Source organism: Mauremys reevesii, linkage group 4 (genome assembly GCF_016161935.1).
Source record: "Mauremys reevesii isolate NIE-2019 linkage group 4, ASM1616193v1, whole genome shotgun sequence".
Lineage (NCBI taxonomy): Eukaryota > Metazoa > Chordata > Testudines > Geoemydidae > Mauremys > Mauremys reevesii.
The window spans coordinates 7,788,995-7,807,569 of NC_052626.1; the positions used below are offsets into that span (position 1 = coordinate 7,788,995).

The 18,575-nt window shown below is 50.6% G+C and overlaps 1 protein-coding gene across 1 annotated transcript in view; it reads left to right on the forward strand.

Moving 5' to 3' along the window:
- Positions 1 to 18,575, forward strand: part of FRMD6 (FERM domain containing 6) — a 158,552-nt gene that overhangs the window by 46,892 nt on the left and 93,085 nt on the right. Inside the window, exon 2 of the mRNA XM_039538054.1 lies at positions 221 to 298. The gene's annotated coding sequence lies outside the window, so the exon portion shown is untranslated. The remainder of the gene's footprint in view (positions 1 to 220; positions 299 to 18,575) is intronic.

Genomic DNA, 18,575 nt, shown 5'->3' on the forward strand with positions numbered 1-18,575 from the left:
CCCAACTCCACACCCCACCCCTTCCCTTATTTATAGATGTAGGTTGGACCTAGTAGGGCTCACCTGGTCTCGTGAGTCAGGAGAAGTAGCTCTGCATCTCTCTGCAGGAGACTGGAACTCTATCCCACCAGCCTGTGGAATGGAATAGAAAAAGTCAGCTCTGCTGTCGAATTCTAAAGGCTGGTTTTAATATGCCATCATTCTGTATTAATTTCTGCAGGACTTTTCCATATGGAGCTGACCTAATGGCCTACAAGTCAAACTAGCCCAACTAACGGACCCAGATTCGAGGTTGCAGGTATTTTTTATTGATTGATTTTATTCTTCTTCTCCAAGTTTCCTTACCTAGAATTTGTCTACCGAATGCTGTCAAGAATTGCTTTTGTGTATCGGGGTTTTATACAACATCTGGCCCTCAGTAAGAAATCGTTTTCACTGTGGAAATCCTAAACGCCTTTTGTTTTAAATTCCTTTCTAAGCACGATGGCAATAAACCAAACATTTCCTGTTGATGCCGTAAGAAGGCTCAGCTGCCCAAGCCACGTAGCAGGCCCAGACAGTAAAATTCTGAGGATGATGCCGTTCTGTGTGGCACAGCTCACGTTGCACCCCAGTCTGGCATGTGACAATGTGGCTGGAATCACTTGCTCCAGCCTTTTCAAGACAATTAATTCAATCCCTCATGGAGTTCATTTCAGTGAACATCAGCTTAACGTCCGATCTAGACAGATGCCTTCCCGTGATTTCCTGGTATGCTCAGCTGTACTCTCAGATAGCAAATACCTGATGCATTTATTAGTAATGCAGGATTGAGCTCTGCAAAAGCAATAGGAAAGCGAATTGCATCTAATTTATTAAATGTGCATGCGCTGTCCCTAAATTACTACTCAGGCTTTATGTACAGAATGAAGAAGTAAAATGAAGAATTGTTGCTTAGTTAGCTCAGCTCACACTGTATAACCCCATTATAATCCCAATATATTGCCAGTGTTGTTGGTTTGTAAAGCAAAATCCGATACACCGCAGCAGAACTGTTCAGAAATATACCTCTATAAAGGTGGGCACTGAAAACAATCAAGACCTGAAAAGCTTAAGGGGCTGCATTCAATTCGTGTGTGAGAAGGATGACATGCTTCCCCAGAAAGGAAGTAGTGTGAGCTTAGTGTAGTACTTTTGACTTCTTTTTGATTAATAAAAGAATTAACCATTCTTATTTCAAGCTGGCCACTCTCAAGTCAATGGGCGTTTCGGCCTTGACTTCAGTGGGTCCAGGATTTCCCCCCAGATGCCAAGCTACCAATGGCAAGACTTACTTGGGGATCAGACCTTACTCCAAGGCCTGAACTTGCTTCCACTGAAGTCCATGGTAAACCTCCCCTTGACTTCAATTGGTCTCAAATCACAGTTGCGGGCCACACTCCCACACCCTTACTCATGTCTGAGTGGCATGGTAACCTGCAAATGATCCCCGTTGGCTTTAGTGGGACTATCCCAAGTGAGCAAGGGTATCGAAATACAGCCTCATGCGAGGTTGTGAGCTCCTCGGGTTAGCTTCATCCAGGTGTTGGGATAGTTGTCTTCTCGTCAGAGAGTATATGTGTGGTACGTGGGTGGGGGGATGGCGGTGAAGATAGATGTGATGTCTATAGCAGATCTTCAGTGTAATCTTGACGAACGTGCGCAGATGTGCCATATTCACTCGACTGTGCTATGCTGCTTTCGTGGGAGTGAACGTTTAGAAGAAACAACTCACCCCAAATAACAGGGGCAAGGGGTCTCCCTCATTTTGTGGTGGAACGATCAGCTTTGCCAACCACACACAGGTCTTTGACACCGGCTGAGAATCTGGCCCACGATCAGCCTAGCTCCATTAGAATCAGTGCCAACTTATCCCAGTTGAGAAACCATCCCAGACCTTTTACTCCGTTTCTTACCTGCATGAATTGACCTGCATACCAGACCATGCTATTTATGTCACGAATAAGACAAAAGTGTATGTACAGTAGGCGGTTGTCTGTATAGCCTGGAAAATGATTGATTGTTTCTAAGCAACCTCTTCAACCCCTGTGAGAGGCAGGCTTGCTCCTCTCTGTGCCAGTGGAGAAGACAGCATATTCCATCCATGGGGGATGGAGGGAATAGAAGTTTTTAAGGCGTGGCTTGACAAGGCCCTGGCTGGGATGATTTAGTTGGGGATTGGTCCTGCTTTGAGCAGGGGGTTGGACAAGATGACCTCCTGAGGTCCCTTCCAACCCTGAGATTCTATGATTCTATAATCAGAGTGCCGTGCATTGATCTTTACTGAGCCCCATCTCACTGAATGCTGGGGATGATGTTGGTGGGCTCTGAGGGGACCATGTCCAGCCCTTCCTGGCTGCAGGGTGGCTCTCAGCATGATGACGTCTGAGGATGGTGTGGGGAAGTGGGTGAAATTGTGGGAGTCGCATCCCAGCGGCGGATCAGCTGAGTGCTGCACAGCACAGGAAGCCAGTTGAATGGAGATTATTTTGTAAAATGTAACTGAGAAACTTGGACCGTGCCTCACAATCAATCAAAAGGGTTTCTTGGCCTCGCTTGGCGCTGGGCTCATGTGAGAACGGAGTGAAGGAAAACGGGTTCTCAAATGTTTGAGCTTTAGCCATGTGGCAACGTTCTTTGGACTGAGATGGGTGGTGCCGTGTGAACAGAGAGTAACGTAACGTCCTGTAGGGTGTCTTCAGCACATTCCCAACTGTCCACTCTGGGTAGACTCGTTTATTGTTCCTTTTACTGCTAAAGTGCTGATTACTCTTTGATGGTGAAATTTGTGCAGGTTATCTGCATGGGGATGGGGAATCTCACCTTTCATTGCTTAGGCTGTTATTTAACAAACTCAGTATGTACTTAGAAGTGACAAACTTTCAGTGTTTATTTCCCGGAGGCCTTGTCAGTGTTAATTTGATGCTTATTTGTCTGAAAACTCAGTGCTTGCCTGAGCTCATTCTCCTCTGTTCGGCCTTGGTGAGGTCTCATCTGGAGTACTGCGTCCAGTTTTGGGCCTCACACTACAAGAAGGATGTGGAAAAATTGGAAAGAGTCCAGTGGAGGGCAACAAAAATGATTAGGGGGCTGGAGCACATGACTTATGAGGAAAGGCTGAGGGACCTGGGATTGTTTAGTCTGCAGAAGAGAAGAATGAGGGGGGATTTGATAGCTGCTTTCAACTACCTGAAAGGGGGTTCCAAGGAGGATGGATCTAGACTGTTCTCAGTGGTACCAGATGACAGAACAAGGAACAATGGTCTCAAGTTGCAGTGGGGGAGGTTTAGGTTGGATATTAGGAAAAACTTTTTCACTAGGAGGGTGGTGAAGCACTGGAATGGGTTACCTAGGGAGGTGGTAGAATCTCCATCCTTAGAGGTTTTTAAGGCCTGGATTGACAAAGCCCTGGCTGGGATGATTTAGTTGGGGTTAGTCCTGCTTTGAGCAGGGGGTTGGACTAGATGGCCTCCTGAGGTCCCTTCAAAGCCTGATATTCTATGATTCTAGGTCTTACCAACGCCACACATTTCTCTTGCAAAGGCTTGTGCAAGCCATAGGGACGGCACAGCCTGTGTGGCTGCACTAAATGCATGAGGGGAGGGTTTACAGAAGAGCCTAAGGGAGTTGGGAGACCAATCCCACTTAAAGGCAGCACCTCCCCACTAATCGTTTGCTCGTAATGGGACTGCTGCATTAGACACTTTTGAAAGTCCAGCCCCCAGCTGCGGTCCAGATGGCTTTTAAAAGTCCTGCTTTCCCCAGACAACAAAGGGCCTGATTTTTTGCCCTTAAAGTCAGCGGGTCTCTTTCTACTAACTTGCTTGGGGATGGGTGTCGCTTTCTCGAGTTTCCATCAACCAGAACTTCCTCTTGAAACAAGTCTCCCTTTTACAGCTCTGCTTTTCTTTTAGCGCCCTGCCTCTTCCCCATGGCTGGAGTTTGTGGTACTTCCAGGCCAGTGCTGAGAAATGTAGTCAAGCTGAGAAGGAATCTTGCAACCTGTTGTTTCTCTGGGAAGGGAACAGAGAGTCACTTACATGCAGAATCAACAGAGACGTCTTTCTCCTGCCTATGTTCTGATCCGTGCAAACATTCCTTTTCACAATGAAACCCCTCTCTGCCATTAGGAGCGGAAGGGGGGGCTACTTCACATACTCACCCATCTGGGGTTTCTTTTACCCTCCCCGCCTTTCAGTACCGGGGTCTGTCTCTTTCTCTCTCTCCCTTTCCGTGTGTGTATTACGGACAAAAAACCTGAGTTAAACGAACGTTAAGGCTGCAAAGTCCAGCACTCAGAAGTTAGAAAAGGGCAGAATTCAGGTTGCTGTGCAGGGATATTTGCTGACAGCAGAGGGATGATGAGACTCAGGAATCTTGGGTTCCATTCCAGGTTTGTGCAGGGGGTGATCTCTAGTGGTCACAGACTCTTCTGGCCCTATTCCCCCCAAGCCCTACCCCTTTGTCCCTGTCCCCATTCGCTTATCCCTGTGCCAGTCCAGTCTTCCCCAGTTCTTGGTTCCTTGCCCAGCCACTTGCAACATCCCCTATCCGACCCCACCCCCTGCTCCCAGGTGCCCATCCCAGTCTTCCCTTCCCACAAAACCCTTGTATCAATCCACCCCTTTCCAGTTCTTGTCCCTTGTTCTTCCGTCAGCCAGCTTCCTCCTCCTTCCCGCTGCCTGGACCACAGCAGGGGAGCACTGACAGCACAGGAGAGACAATCTACCTGCTCACAATTCCTGTGTCCAGCACAACAGCCCCCTGTAACCATTTGGAGGAGCAATTGCAGAGAAAGTTCTGCTCAGCCCTGGGCTGGAGCATGCTCAGTACAGACACAATCTTCAAGGAATTTAGCTGCCAAACTCCAACAGGTCTCTACTAAGTGTGGGCAAGCTGAATTTTTCAAAGGCTTACAAGTTGGCCAAATTTGGGCAGTTTTTCATGGAGACAGCATAAGGCACATCCCTGACCTTCCTGCCAAATTTCAAGGCCTTATTTCAAGGCACTAGAGTTTCGCCAGAAAAGATTGTAAGAATGTTTTCAAGATGGGCAAACACAACGTATCTTTTCCTAATCTTGCTCTTGAAAATGACTGACAATTTTTGCTGAAACTTTTCAAAAAAGTTCAGCCTGAGGCAGATATCTGGCATGGAAAATGTCAGTCTCATCAGCCAAAATTTGTCTAACTTATAAGCAACTGAAAACAGGGTCTTATAATGGGAAGTGTCAGGCAACATTAACTGTAGGCATTGTACCAGCTCCACCTGTAATATATCTGCACACATAGATAAAAGATACGGCTGTAATTCTATATTGATATCTCTAGCTCACATTAGAGATATAAAATTAGAATCAGAGCCGTCTATTTTATGCCACTCTGTAAGCTGGTGTCAGTGCTTCTATTCTAAACCTTCATTTTCCAGAGCTTTATATCTGGATCATAACAACTGAGGAGAGAAACAAAGCACATAAAAGACTTTAGCAGCTGCAGCTGCTTTTGCTTTGTTGTGCTCGTATAGCTCATAAACAGCTTTGTTTTCCAAAGTGAAAATATTCAGGCCAGCAGTACATAACACAGAATCTTCCCTTTTGCCGTCGGGTGTTTGCTTTAGCACACAGGCGCTGATGTCTTTCCAACAATAACAACTCACCAAGATTTTTAGGATGCAAACTCAGTGCGACTGTGCAGCAGCTCTACTGATGCCACAGCAACTCTGTACCTTCGACAAGCTTGGGCCCCGATCCTGCAAGCTCAGACGTGCAGGCTGCCCCTCGAAACCATGAAGAGCCAGCGGCAGGTCATGACCTTGGGAAACACATCATGCCATGATAGACTGTAGTGGTGCCATTCTGTTCTGGTTAGTGTATTGCACCCATCACCGTGAAGTCCCAGTGGCTTCCAGAAGGACACTGAGTGACATGAGTAGTAGCTACCCTTAGCTTCTTTCTTTCCCTCCCTTCCTCCCTCCTTTCTTCCTGGAAAAATGGCATGTGGATTTTTAAAAAAATAAATGTTTAAATGTGTATTTTGGTGTGCTGTGCCCTGTGCTCACTTTAGTGAAGGCAGGTGAAAAAAAATGCACGTGGCACTTGGAGTGGAAGGGGGTGAGGTTTGTGGCAGTCCCTGTGGGAGTTCGTTCTACAGTCTGGGAGAAGCCCCCCAAACACGCCTCTCCCCCACAGACAAGTTTTGCCCTTGCAGCAGAAAGCTCCACTATCCCTGCGGAGTGGAGTTGCTGACCATGATCTTCATCCTGATGCTTTACGTGATCTTTACCCCAGGCCTTGGTGGGAAGGACCAAGGAGGAAACCCTGCTCTCACTGAAATCAGCGGCAAAACTCCCAGCGACTGCACCCGACTCCTTGAGTCTGATGTGCTATTCACTGGGAGGCCGGGGTAGAGAGCAGGTCGGATGTGCTCACAGCAGCCGGTGTTGCTGAGGAGACGTGCTGCAATGTTCTGTGCTGATTGCAGATGCCTCAGGGCTGATGGGTTCATGTCCAGGCAAATTGCATTGCTGGGGTGGAGAGTACCCCATGCAAATAGGAGCAGTTTAAAAACGAAATAGTATTTCCTTCTCTCTCTCTGCCCCTCCTACAAGGGGAGTAACCTCGCCGTTCCACTCCCCTTCTCTTCCTGGGTCTCCTACAGACTCTGCCGTGAGGCGTCCCACAGCCTAGCCAGAGAACCAGTCGTCAACTTTCCAAACTGTGCCCAGGAACTGAGCTCCTGGCTGAATGTTCTCTGCAGGCCCAAACGCTTTGTACCATTGGAGGGGAATGTACATTTTACATGGGGCCGAGCGTGGGAGCAAACCCTGCAAGCCCTGAGCACTCTCCCGGCAGTACATACGTCATCTGTAAGAAAGCAGAAAGGAGCTTCACAGCTGAACCTTTTCTCTCGGCTCCTCCCCAGCCTCAGCCATGCTTAAACCCTAACGAAGAAACAGTGTGTGGGATCCAGTTCTCCTGGGCTCTAGGAGTCTCTGGCATCAGGGAGATCTTTGTACGGGCCTTTTATTCCTTTGTTAAGGGACCTGGTTTATTTCCCCAGCAGCACATCTCTCTGCTAGAAAAGGGTCACCCATGGCGCTGCGGGGTTGTTCTTACAGTTCATAGAGCTTGGATGTAATCAGCGGTTGTGGGTCACCGGTGTGGTTAGATGTTCAGCTGCGTGTGTGTGTTCTCCCTGTGTGCTGCCCCCACTGTGCGCAGAGAGCCGGCACAACAGATCTGGAGCGAACTGCCCAATGACCACAAGCTCTGTTAAGGTATGAAGGTGCCCAGCCAGGTTTATTGTTAATGAAGCCATAGGTGCCGACTCCGTGGGTGCTCCGAGGCTGGAGCACCCACAGGGAAAAATTAGTGGGTGCTCTGCACCCACCGGCAGCCAAGCTCCCCTGTATGTACTGGAGATCCCGTTCTTTTTGCACCCCCGGGTGTGACCCAACTCCGTTGATTTCTACTTTAGATTCTTAGCAGTCTGGGGCAGGGACTGTGTGTGGACACATAGTACTGCACCCAGCACCATGGAGCGCCTAGGTGGGACCCATACATCCTGCTGACTATGGTGATTTCACTGGGGTGGTTTGGGCCCCTCGCATACCTCTGCCTCTGATTGCTCTTTGCCCCCTGCCCCACATCTCTACTCCAGCAACGCCCCCGTTAGATGACTGAAACTCTCTGCCACTGTCAGTGTAAACTCAACTTTAGTTTGCAGGCTCCTTGAGGGGCAGGGAGCTTATGTAACTAGCACAAAGTCCTGTGCACTCCTGACAGCGCTGCTTATGGGAAAGCAGCAGTAATTCCCTAGATCCTGCTTCCTTGCTGCCTCCCAGCTTTGCCTGCCTGACTTCAGGGGCCCTCTGAAGTGAATTTTCCCATTGATTTAAGTGGGAGCATGACTCAGGCGTCTGCTTCACCCTCCAACCCTGCAACTCACCCACACAGGCCGGTCTAACTAGCTAGCCTTGGGGGAGGTGAGTCAACCCCTCGCTCCAACTCCCTCCTGCTCCGCTTTAATTAGACAAGAGTGTGATGAACAGCACTCCAGCTCCCAGAGCGGTTCCAACCCGCAGGCCCTGGGAAGAGTCATAAAACTCCCTTTACATTTGGATCCTCACTGGGGCTTCCTGATTCTTCCGTGCTGCTGTCACTTCTTGTAGGAACGATTCCCAGCTGGTCCCTCCTGCTTTTCACCAGCAGGGTGACCCAGCCCCATTCATGGGAGTGGTGCCGTTGACTTCAGCTGTTGGGGAGGTGATCCTGGAAGCTTTTCCACGTGGCCGTGATGCTCTTAGCATTAAACCTTGACCAGAGCCCTTTACAAACCCCAGCTGGGGGAGACCAGTGAAAGCAGGAGGGGAGCTCGCTCTCTCTTGCAGTCCTCCTCCCCGTGTCTGGCCTTTGCCCTCTCCCCTCTGGCAGCAGGGCAGGGGCGTCTCAGAGAGGCTGATGAGGTGGCTGCAGACAGAGCTCCTGGAGGCAGGCTGACAGATGCAGGGGGAAGCCGGCATGGCAGGGGTCATTTTGTTACATTTTTCCACAGGGCTTACTTGTAATTTCCCTGCATCATACGTCAACGCCTGGCCTGATTTACCATCACTTCTCTGCAAGCCTTCGGATCCCTCCCCTCGCCGCGCTGTGCCCACGTCACACGAACGACATGTCGGCTGAAGCCCTTTCCAGGCAAGAGCCAACCGGCTGGCTGGGGCCTTTTGGTTACCGCTGCAGATCACCACGCCCAAAATCCTGGCCCCTGCGCACAGCCCAAGCAGCCAGGCAGCATTACTCTGGGGACTGAGGGCTAGAAACCACTGCTCCCAGACGGCTGCTGCTGCAGCCTGTGAGCTGGCAGAGCCTCCAGATGGCTGACCCTCTTTCCCTATCAGAGCAATGGCCAGAGGATCAGCCAGATCCCCATTGCACACCGGGCTGGGCTCCATTGCATGCAGTGGGTACAACCCCCAAATCCTGTTTTCCCTGCTTTTTGCACAGCAGAACTGCACTGGCACCGTGTGCGTGTGTGGATGGATATAGATAGCAGAGTGTGCATGCGTGTGTGTGTATAGATAGGGTGGGGGGTGTCCATGCAGGGAATACAAAACCCTCCTCTACGTGTTTTATTTATAGTGTGCATTTCTTGTGCCATATTCGGTTACATTTCTTTCTACCCCCGGCTCTACTTTGACATTGTGCAATGAGACACTTGCATTTAAAAGAAGACAGGCTGATTTCACCTTGGATATATCCATCTGCTGTGCCGCTGCATTCTGCCTGCCAGCAACCTGGTGGGCCAAAGGAAACGGAAGGCAAGGAACATGTCGAGTACAAGCTGAGATCGCTGGGGTTTGCTGACTATCCCAGCAAAGTCTTTTTGACTAGTTCCGTAGAGATGAAGCATTAGGAGGAGGAATATTGTTTCCTAAAGCCACACGTGCAGATCCAGTTCTAGCTTTGGGGCCAAAGGCAGTATGGTTCTCGGGACAGAGACTGGGCTTCTCACTGCAAGTTTCTACAGTGCCTAGCACAAAGGGTGTGAGCCCTGACTGAGCCCCTACATGCTACAGTTATTATCAGCAAGCGGTATGTGCCTGACAAAGACGGGCATCTGATGCTTTCTCAAGTCCTTTTATGCCTGAATGTGTGAAGTGTAGCAGGAAATTCAAGCTCATCCTAGTATTTTCAAACGGCGTCTCTCCTAGCCAAGTCTGCTCAGGATAATTTGGCTCCATCACATGTAATTCCCTTTGGCTGCCCGGATCTTGCTGTTTTTGAGCATCCTCCGTTTCTGTCTTTATGCATCAGGATTTTTGATCTCTAATGGCGGTGTGGGAAGGGAGCAAGCACAGTGTAGGGGCCGGAGAAGGTCCTTGCACCCTGGAGCAGAGCCCATTTGCCAGGACAGGCAGTGCGGTCTGGTGGAGCAGGCCTGAGACCGGGAGTGAGGAGACCTTGGTCCTAGTCCTAGCTCTGCTGCTGCCCGGCTGGGTGACCGTAGGCACAACCCTTCTGAGTCTCAGGTACTCGTGTGGCCGCCATCGCTGTGGTAGCTGAGCCCCCGGGGGCTGTGCGGAAATCTGGTCCCTACCGGGCACCTCACCTGGCTGGGAGTGTGCTCGGGCCTGGGGCCGGAACCAGGCACCTCACCTGGCTGGGAGTGTGCTTGGGCCTGGGGCCGGAACCGGGCACCTCACCTGGCTGGGAGTGTGCTCGGGCCTGGGGCCGGAACCGGGCACCTCACCTGGCTGGGAGTGTGCTCGGGCCTGGGGCCGGAACCGGGCACCTCACCTGGCTGGGAGTGTGCGTGGGCCTGGGGCCGGAACCGGGCACCTCACCTGGCTGGGAGTGTGCTCGGGCCTGGGGCCGGAACCGGGCACCTCACCTGGCTGGGAATATGCTCGGGCCTGGGGCCGGAACCGGGCACCTCACCTGGCTGGGAGTGTGCTTGGGCCTGGGGCCGGAACCCATGGCAGCCCCGCTCCCTGCCGGGGGTGGAGGAAACCTTGACCCAGCAGGGAGTGGGGGTAAGGAGCTGGGGGAAGGGCTCTGGCAAGGCTGGCACCTGGAGCCTGCTCTGGCTCCTTGGCCCTCCTGCTGCTGGGGCAGGGGTGCCTGGTCAGCATGCTCCAGACAGCAATGGGGGCAGGGCTGGCTGTGTGGCACAAAGGGGAAGACCCTAAATCCCTTCCCCCAAGGAAGCTGTGAGCCAGCGGGGAGGGGTAAAGGAGCAAGGTGAGGGAAGAGGCAGGGGGTCTGGGAGGGGATGTTAGGAGGCTCCTGGGAGGGGAGTGGGGCTCATAGGGAGACAGGCAGGGGGTCTGGGAGGGGATGTTAGGAGGCTCCTGGGAGGGGAGTGGGGCTCATAGGGAGCCAGGCAGGGGGTCTGGGAGGGGATGTTAGGAGGCTCCTGGGAGGGGAGTGGGGCTCATAGGGAGACAGGCAGGGGGTCTGGGAGGGGATGTTAGGAGGCTCCTGGGAGGGGAGTGGGGCTCATAGGGAGACAGGCAGGGGGTCTGGAAGGGGTGTAGGAGGACAAAAGCAGGGGCCTGGGGGGGTGAGGGGGACAAAGGCAGGGGCTCTTGCTACCCTGGGTTTTGTGTGGTTTTTAACTCTAAAACTCTTGAAAGTTAGCAGGTGCTCAACCCACTGCACTGTGTGCCCATGTGTATCATCATCAATACTTTGTGCTTTTTCAGTGCAATATAGCGTAAGAAAATGTCAAAATACAAATACAAAAGGGTAAGCCTGCCCAGGGACAAAAATATGGTGTTCAGTGGAATTCGTAGACTGCTCAGAACAAAGATTTCAAGGGAAGGCGGCAGATTTCTCCCTACAACCCCCGTAGGGCTGTTATCCACATTGTACAGATGCGGAACTGAGGCACAGAGAAGCTAAGTGACAGGGAGTCTGTTGCAGATTAGGGCATTGGGTCCACCTCTTCTGAGCCCTAGGTTAGCACCCTATCCATTTAACCGCTCTTCTGCTTCTCCTCCCCGCCTTTCTGCATCAGGCTGCAAGTTCTCTGGGACAGTGACTGTCTCTTCTTATGGGTTTTTACAGAGCCTCACACCCTGGGGCCCTGAGCTCAGCTGGGCCTTCTGGGAGCTAGTGTAATATATACAATCTACTTGGGCTTTATGCAGGGGCTCAGGATTTGACCCAAAGTGTACGTCGACATTGTAAACCCAGGGCTGCGGAAAACTGTGCTTGTCGACTCGGTAGTTCCAAGCCTGCTCTTGAGCACCCGCACTGCATTGTAAACCTGGGCTTACGATTGCTGTACCTGGTCTAACAGCCGTGCTAATGCATCCACACTGCATTACACAGACCTCCTGACTCCGGTGTGCAGCTTGAGCTGCGTCCACACTGCACTACACAGACCTCCTGACTCTGGTGTGCAGTTTGAGCTGCGTCCACACTGCATTAAACAGACCTCCTGACTCCGGTGTGCAGCTTGAGCTGCGTCCACACTGCACTACACAGACCTCCTGACTCCGGTGTGCAGCTTGAGCTGCGTCCACACTGCACTACACAGACCTCCTGACTCCGGTGTGCAGCTTGAGCTGCGTCCACACTGCACTACACAGACCTCCTGACTCCGGTGTGCAGCTTGAGCTGCGTCCACACTGCACTACACAGACCTCCTGACTCCGGTGTGCAGCTTGAGCTGCGTCCACACTGCACTACACACCACCTGACTCCGGTGTGCAGCTTGAGCTGCGTCCACACTGCAGTACACACCACCTGACTCCGGTGTGCAGCTTGAGCTGCGTCCACACTGCACTACACACCACCTGACTCCGGTGTGCAGCTTGAGCTGCGTCCACACTGCAAAATGACAGGGCTTGGGCCCAAGCCTCATGCTTTGACCCACCTCCCAGAAGGGTCCCTGAGTGCTTGCTGGCCCGACTCAGGCAGAAGGGGTGTTGAGTTCAAACCTGAGTCAGAACCTGGACTTAGTGTGCAGGATAGACATACCCACAATGACAATTGCACATGAGGCAAAGCTAGTCAAAGCCAGGTTGTCTTAATGTGTCAGTTGTGGCAAGTTTTGAAAGGTCAGACCCACAAACTGGTCCTTGCAATGAACAGTCATAACATAACTCTCCCCAGTGCATCAGGCCCTAGATTTCATTGTGCGAAGACTTTGTGCAGCACTCAATGAACAGCACTCTGAGCTGTCCATGCTTCCCTCACATCGCAGTGACAGTTCTATGTAAAACCACTTATCTTCTCAAAGGGCTTCCCACGGTGGCTCCAGGGCCACCCAGCAGATTCAGGGGGCCTGGGGCAAAGCCACTGAAATGCTGCCAAAGACCCGGGGTGACTGAAGGGCCCCCCGCCACTAAAATGCCGCTGAAGACCTGGACCGCCACCAGGCCAGGGCTCGCAGGGCCCATGCGGGGCCTGGGGCCTGGGGCAAATTGCCCCACTTCTCCCCCCCCCCAACAGCCCTGAGTGGCTCCCTTGGGATCTAGATTTGGATGTGAAATCTAAATTAGCTTCAATTCAGACAAGAGGATGTGGCTGCAGGCTCAGCTGGAAGCCGTTCACCACTTCCCAGTGGGGGATTAGCGCAGCTGGGTGGAAATTGCCAGGCTCAGGTTATAACTGGGAAGAACAGGAAGGTTTCCCTGCTCTGCAGCGCCTCCTTGTGACAGAGCCACTCCATGTGTGAGGAAAGGGCTGTGTCTAAATGCCAATTCACTGCTCCTGGCATAACATAATCAGCAAACCAAGAATGAAAACAGGGCCTGGGAAAGAGGATTTGCCCCCACCCACTGTTTTCTTCCTTCCCACAGAGGAGAGTTTGCACCAGCATTTTGGTCCCATGCAGGGTACCTGGTAAAACTGCAAGGAGGGGGGTACAGCCCCAGGAAAAACCCAAAATAAGGTAGGAATTGAATGAGAGACTACTGCAAGGAGGATGTGGAAAAGTTGGAAAGAGTCCAGCGGAGGGCAACAAAAATGATTAGGGGGCTGGAGCACATGACTTATGAGGAGAGGCTGAGGGAACTGGGATTGTTTAGTCTGCAGAAGAGAAGAATGAGGGGGGATTTGATAGCTGCTTTCAACTACCTGAAGGGGGGTTCCAAAGAGGATGGATGTAGACTGTTCTCAATGGTACCTGATGACAGAACAAGGAGTAATGGTCTCAAGTTGCAGTGGGGGAGGTCTAGGTTGGATATTAGGAAAAACTTTTTCACTAGGAGGGTGGTGAAGCCCTGGAATGGGTTACCTAGGGAGGTGGTGGAATCTCCTTCCTTAGAGGTTTTTAAGGTCAGAATTGACAAAGCCCTGGCTGGGATGATTTAGTTGGTGTTGGTCCTGCTTTGAGCAGGGGGTGGGACTAGATGACCTCCTGAGGTCCCTTCCAACCCTGAGATTCTATGATTCTATGGTTTTTTTCTGCCAGATTAAAAATCCTGGTGCCCTGCGCTAGCTTCGCTGGCACTAGAAGGCCTGAGCGTGTTGCTCTCATGTGCCCTGTACTGTGTGTTTAGCTCTAGATTAGAAGCAGCTCTGAATTATTTGGTGATGTGATGCAAAGCCCATTGACACCTGGACCCTCAGAGCCACCTTTTCAACCGGCTTCAAACCAGCCTCTAAATGTGCATGTGCAGAATAATTGATAGCTCAGTGGTTTGAGCACTGGCCTCCTAAACCCAGGGTGGTGAGTTCAATCCTTGAGGGGCCCATTTAGGGAACTGGCGTTGGACTAGATGCCTCCTGAGGTCCCTTCCGATTCTATGACTCAGATTTCTATGAATTGGCAGGGCCAACCATTTGCATGTGCAGTTACCCAATTTGCATGAACAAACAGATCTTTGCATGTGCAACTCAAGTAGTTGGCAATCAGGCTCCTTGATTAGTGCAAACAAATGTTTGGTTTTTCAGTGTAAATGTAGATTTTCCAATCAGAGGCTGAGGTTATTCCAGGTGATACGTGGCTTTTACTCATGTTGTGCATAAAATAGTGCAAGTGGATTTGTTTAATCTGCTGCGGGGGAGGGAAGGATTTGAGTTAGAATAGAGTTGCCACTGTCCAGGCTTTCCCTAGGTTGTCCCTCCTTTTGAGTGGTTGTCATGGGAAGTCTGTAATGTTACCGGTTGTCCAGTTTTATGGGCTTAGGATCATGTCTGATGTCCTGGGTTTTTGTACCTGAGATGTGGCAACCCTCAGTTACAAATGTCTTTCTAACAAAAGACACACAGGGAAGAGACACTTAACTTGCTGGCCACTAAACATTTTGAATTAAAATTAAATCTCCCCCCAGATTAGAAATGAAGCCAGCAAACCGAGAAACTCCGATTACCAACTATATTATTAAGCAAACCAATCTCTAATTGACCACAGTTGTGCAGTACTTCAAATGCATTGAATTACTCACATAATTTAGACTTATTAGAACAGTTCCTGTGTGTCTAATATTAAACATCAGAAAATAGGTTCTTAATAATTAGTTAACCACACATTCCTATGTAGAACAGTGAACCCAGTATCTGCATAGGCACCGACTCCAAGGGTGTTCCTGGGCTCATGCACCCGCCGAAAAAAATAGGGGGTGCTCAGCAGCCACGAGCCACAGTCATAGGCAGCATGTGACTCTTGCATTTGGGGAGGCTGGGCGGGAGTGCCGGAAGCTCCCTAGAAGTGTGTGGGGGCTACCAGTGCCTGCCCTGTGATCCCGCCCCCCCTCCACCCTGTGATCTCGCCCCTGCTCCACCTCTTCCCCCCAGGTGCCCTCCACCTGCTAAGATACCAATTATAGACACACATTCATAGACTCATAGACTTTAAGGTCAGAAGGGAACCATTATGATCATCTAGTCTGACCTCCTGCACAACGCAGGCCACAGAATCCCACCCATCCACTTCTATAACAAACCCCTAACCTATGTCTGAGTTATTGAAGTCCCCAAATTGCGGTTTGAAGACCCCAAGCTGCAGAGAATCCTCCAGCAAGTGACCCGTGCCCCATGCTGCAGAGGAAGGCGAAAAACCTCCAGGGCCTCTGCCAATCTGCCCTGGAGGAAAATTCCTTCCCGACCCCAAATATGGCCATCAGCTAAACCCTGAGCATGTGGGCAAGACTCACCAGCCAGCACCCAGGAAAGAATTCTCTGTAGTAACTCAGATCCCAACCCATCTAACATCCCATCACAGACCATTGGGCATATGTACCTGCTCATAATCAAAGATCAATTGCCAAATTAATTGCCAAAATTAGGCTATCCCATCATACCATCCCCTCCATAAATTTATCAAGCTTAGTCTTAAAGCCAGATATGTCTTTTGCCCCCACTGCTCCCCTTGGAAGGCTGTTCCAGAACTTCACTCCTCTAATGGTTAGAAACCTTCGTCTAATTTCAAGTCTAAACTTCCTAGTGTCCAGTTTATATCCATTTGTTCTTGTGTCCACATTGGTACTAAGCTTAAATAATTCCTCTCCCTCCCTAATATTAATCCCTCTGATATATTTATAAAGAGCAATCATTTAATAACTTGAATATAAAAGTGTATAAATATGCTGAAAATAGCCTCCCCTCAAAACTGTCAGAGTCCCTCCTCCCCCTCTTCAAAAGCACTCACCAGCAAAAACAAAAGTGAGGACCGGTGGGTAGTTGCCTTAGAAAAACCTAAGATCAATGGGAAGATCCAGACACACGCAATACAACTCATCTTATGGTACTGAACCTTACAAGTAAAAATTAGTGCCCCTGACTTTGGTGGAGTTTTGCCGCTAGCTCCAGTGGGCCCAGGACTTGATCCTTAGTGTTTAACTTCAATACATTTTGGGGGGAAAAAATAATCTAACGTTTAATTAAAATTGTCTAATTAGGGTGGAAATTCAGCCAGGGCCAAGGGCTTCCACGCGGCTATGCACCATTCAAGCCTCACATGTAGGGCCTAGGAGGTGCATGGGAGCTCTGCACTGGAGTGATTCTTTTTTCACTCAAAGGCCCCATCCTGCAACTGGATCCATGCAGGCAGCCCTCTGGGCAGGCATGGTGTCCCAGTGCCTGCAGTGTGTGACTGAAAGGGCTTTGGGAACAGGCCGGGATGCCCCTCATGCAGCGCTCTGGGTATGCACCGGTGCTTTGCAGAGCTGAATGTTACTGTGTGACGACTGCATGTGCAAACATGGCCAGTGTGTTTCACAGCACGAGGGCTCAGTCTGCTGGATTGCGTCTGTTAATTAAACAGAACTGGATTATTAAAATCTATTTACAAAGGTCTAATGTTTATTGACTAGTCTAGAGATGGATCCTTGTACATAACCATTAATATCCCAGCTAATCTGTTCTAATAAGTAATCTGCATCTAATTAAAAGTCAACAGCTGCTTCATTAAATCTAAACACGATCCTTAGCAGAGCCCCTGTCTGTAAAGCCAGGGTGAAGTGCCGCGCAGGCATTCTCGCTGCCAGCCGTGGCAGTAAATGCCATGAGGAAAACTGCAGCTCCGGCAGCTTGCTCCCACGCAGAGCCTAGGACACAGCCCTGACAAGCTTAATCTGCTCCAAGGCTACCTACTAGCTGTGGGATTCCTTGCGCTTCGGGCCGAGCTTCCTTCGTCTGGGCTCTGACCTAGCATCTGAATAGGTTGCTTTCTGCTGACCCCAATGAGTTTTGGATTAGGCCTCTGGGGTGTGCTGAGAGCAGCTTGCATGAGGCTTTTATGCTGGGGGATACGTCGTAAATAGCACGAACATAAGTGCCCAAAGCAGGCCTGCTCAGAGCAGTCATCCTGCCCCCCTTTCAGCCAGCGTGAGGGGCACTGCAGGTTTCTAAGCCCATCGCAGGCCCCTCCTTCACAAAGCCGGAAGAAAAGAGAAAATGTGCCTGGAAGGGGAAGAATCCCCCTTGCACTCCTGTGCAAGCTACTTGGGTCTCAGCACAGAGAATTGTAGGACTGGAAGGGACCTCAGGAGATGATCTAGTCCAGTCCCCTGCACTCATGGCAGGACTAAGTATTATCTAGACCATCCCTGACAGGTGTTTGTCCAACCTGCTCTGAAAAATCTCCAGAGATGGAGAATCCACCACCTCCCTAGGCAATTTGTTCCAGTGCTGAACCACCCTGACAGGAAATTTTTCCTAATGTCCAACCTAAACCTCCCTTGCTGCAATTTAAGCCCATTGCTTCTTGTCCTGTCCTCAGAGGTTAAGGAGAACAATTTTTCTCCCTTTTCCTTGTAGCAACCTTTTGGGGAGGTAAGAGGACGTTGCACACCACTATTGCTCTCTGGAGAAGATGGGTATCCACCCCACACTCACCCACCTTCTCTTCCTACTTGCTAGCCAGAGCAGGGGTGGGAGGGCAGTGCAGTGTTCAACTCCTAGTAGAGACCATCAGCAACTCACTACCACTCCCCCGCAGAGCCGGGAAGGAATGGGTGAAGGATTATGCCAGAGAGGGGTTTCTCAGGATCACGGCACCTCTCAGTGTCACATCCGGGACGTGGGTGGTCTGGCCTAGCGGGTTCTTGTCTTCCAGATCCTTATACAGGGCCTGAGGGTGCAGCTGGTGCACTGCCCCTTGCTGTGAATTGCCTTGGCCATCCATCCCTTTCCTCTCATTCTTGTCGCGTAACATTCTAATTCTGCGATGTATTTATGTTGTTTTATGGGAGCTCAAATGGGGGACATAAATTCTCACTTGCTGCTTCCAACCGGCAGAGATTTACTGGCTGTTCAGTTACACTGCCTGTGCCTGACCCCGTAAGATTGATGTTCTGCACAACGAGGATGCAGAGAAATGTCGCTCTTGATGGGAGTGTGTAAGAATGGAATTGGGCCTCATTAAACCCACCTTCACTTGGGCATCTGTTTGTGTACATGCAGCAGTGCCAGGGGACAGAGAACAGAGCAGTTCGCCCTTTTTAGATGGAGAATAAGAATTGAAACCTTGCTTTTCCCAGCTTTACATTAGCTTGAAAGTAGCACCAAGAACAGTTTACGCAATCGCTTCCTTGAATCGTGCTTCTATACACTGGGAGAAATTCAGATCTTGGTTACATTAATGTAACTCTACTGACTGCAGTGGT